The sequence below is a fragment of the Rattus norvegicus genome, chromosome 17 (assembly GCF_021556685.1).
Source record: "Rattus norvegicus strain SHRSP/BbbUtx chromosome 17, alternate assembly SHRSP_T2T, whole genome shotgun sequence".
Classification (NCBI taxonomy): Eukaryota; Metazoa; Chordata; class Mammalia; order Rodentia; family Muridae; genus Rattus; species Rattus norvegicus.
This window is the reverse complement of record NC_141550.1, coordinates 48,598,077-48,600,975: the sequence shown is the minus strand read 5'-3', so window position 1 is coordinate 48,600,975 and position 2,899 is coordinate 48,598,077. Positions and strand designations below refer to the sequence as shown.

The 2,899-nt window shown below is 42.0% G+C and overlaps 1 non-coding gene across 1 annotated transcript; it reads left to right on the top strand.

The window, feature by feature from the left end:
* Positions 1-74, top strand: Trnat-cgu3 (transfer RNA threonine (anticodon CGU) 3). Its single transcript has one exon. It is a non-coding gene; the product is annotated as a tRNA-Thr (tRNA).
* The last annotated feature ends 2,825 nt before the right edge of the window (positions 75-2,899 follow it).

The following is a 2,899-nucleotide window of genomic DNA, read 5'->3' as shown; positions in this document are numbered from 1 at the left end:
GGCTCCATGGCTTAGCTGGTTAAAGCGCCTGTCTCGTAAACAGGAGATCCTGGGTTCGACTCCCAGTGGGGCCTTCTGTTTTCATCATCTTACCAGTAGAAATGCAATTGTTATAAAGTTACTATATTTACATAACCTGGCATGGTCCTCATACTTTTTAAAACAACACAGTTTTTATAGAGATAATCAGGATTTAAGACTCGGCCAGAGTAATGCACTGACAGGACCTCAACCACTTTTTCATAAATGTACATTAAACTGTACTAAGCTTTAGGGCCCAAATCCTAAATCCTAATCCAGATCCTAAACATCTCCAGCGCAATCAGCCACTGTAAAGGAAAACTAGAACGTTTGGAGGGAGAGGCTGGGCGCACTATCCAACCATCCCCTCCCTTGTTATGTTGTAGGTGAGGAAACTCCGGGCTTCCACATGCTAGGCAGGCACTTGACCACCGAGTTACCTGGCCAGCTCTGCCTTTGATTTTGTGAAGAGGACACCAGGAAGAACACCTCAGTTACCCTTCAAGGAAATAATCAGAAAGCATTACAGATGATTGGAAGTTAAAATTTCCTAGACTCAAGTGTGCCTAGAGCAAAGGATAGTGAAGCAGGGCGCAAAGAGCAGCTTGGAAAACTGTGACAAACATCTAAGCCAGCTCAGTCTACTGAGTGCTTTATAAAATGTTTATGTCTCATCCACTAACTCAACCAACATTAGCTGTTTGTCTTTTATGTGGTAGTCATGTTTCCAAAGAGGAAAAAATACCTGTGAACAGAGCTAACTGAAAACTCTGGGGAATCTTACATGCCAGTGGAGGAGTGGCATATACACAAATGTGAACCTATACGAGTGCCTGCTACGGATGAAGTCTGGGGCAGAGGGATGAACTAAAGAAGGAATATAGACTATGTATGAGGTGGGGCAGGTACTTAGAGAGTATCCTGTCAAATAAAATCACTGACAAGTGTTCTTAATGTTTTTATACATTTATTGTGTGTGTGTGCATGTGTGTGCATGCATGTGGGCATATGGAGGTCAGAGGACAACTTGTGGCAGTCAATTCTCTCACCATGTGAATTCTAGGGACAACTATGTCATCAGGCTCAGACTGATGTTATACAGACTGGTGCCTATACCCTTTGAGCCACCTCACTGGCCTTGTTTCTAATTTTTTTACCCAGTGGAAGCTGTCGTGGTATTAACAGTATATCATGGTAAGTACCATAAGTAGCAAATGTAAACTAGCAAGAAATTGCCCTTAGCTGTGACTGGATCTCACCTCTGGCCATTTTGTTGGGGACCCTGTTGAAGTAGGCAACCGTCTCCATTTTCAACCTCAGCTGACAAATTACTTTAGCTTAATGGGCAGGAGTTGCTAGTTCACCAAGTAGAGTTTACTGGAGTGGAAGGATAAATGCACATAAGAGATTTGAAATGGACACCTGACCCATAAATAAGTGGTTAATTAAGTTCAGTATGTGGTAAGGTAATTGTTCTAATCTTTAAAGTAATTGTTTGTGCAAAAGTTCAGTGCCTCCCTCTCCACCTCCACATACCTTTTTTTTTTTTTTTTAGACAGGTTTCTCTGTGTAGCCCTGGCTGTCCTGGAACTCACTCTGTAGACCAGGGTGGCCTCAAATTCAGATCCACTTGCTTCTGCCACCCTAGCGTTGGAACTAAAGTTGTATACCATGACTGCCTGGCTTGTCCCTTATTTTAAGCACGATTTCCCTTATTTTAACATTCTAAGCATGATGTTAGCATTCTAAGTTTTGACTCCCCACCCCGTCAAAGATAAGTTTTTAATCCCCTGTCTCTGGTATTAATGAGACTTTGTTTGGAAATAAACTCTTTCTTTGCATAAGTAATCAACTTTTGCTGTTGTCTTGTTCTATTCTGTTTTGTTGTGGAACGGGGCTCCTTATAGCCCAGGGTGACCTTGGACCCTGATCCTGACGCCTTCACCTCCCTAGCAAATCTTGCTTCACCTAGCAGGAAGTGTGAGTTTGCTTCATCTAGTAGAAAGAACAAGCTCTGAGTTTTGATAATGATCTTCCTGTATTAAAGTGGACACAGTCTAGTGCCTGGAGCTTTTCTAAGGGTAAAGAGGAAGATTTAAATTCAGGGATAAGCACATAAGGGAAAGACCATGTGAAGACGGAGACAGATTGCAGATACTTGTCAGAGCCAAGGAATGGCAAGAAGCATGTGCTAAACAAGCATGGCAGGTCACGTTTTAGATGAAGCTTCTCCAGGGGGTCCCCAGGGAACAGGCACAAATACAAACTGGAGTCTCCCTCCTGAAATGTGTCATTGAGGGAGAGATTAGGGCTCAGAGAGAAATTAAAAATCCAAAGGCTTCTTTTTCTTTTTCTTTTTCTTTTTCTTTTTTTAAAGCGTGAGTGAGATTATCTAGGCTAGCTGTGTTTATTAGTGGCTGGTGACTACTCATTAGGAGTCTGTCCTGTCATGGAATACTGGAGATTGAGGTCTTATGCTTTTGATGGTTGTGTGCCTGAGAACAGCCGTTACATTCTTAAGAGATGTTTCTGTGTAGTGTTTTATAAAAGTGCACTGAACGGCTGTGACTTGTTGACGTTGAACAAAGATTTGGTTTTGTACACAGCAGAGGTATTGGTCAGAAGGCAGACTTCCTTATTCTATCAAAAGATCATGGAGAGCTATTGATCATGCAATGGTGGGTTAGCGAGGTGGGTCTATTTATTCATTATAGTGTCACTGAATTAATTGATAGCTGGTCCTAGGATGCCCTAAGAAAACAAAATTTTCTTAGGGCATAATGTAGATATTTCCTTGGACTAGCTATGTCATGACGTAGAGTCCTTTGGTTTCCTATAGCCCACAACTGTGGCAGTGAAATAGAACTGATAGTAGGTA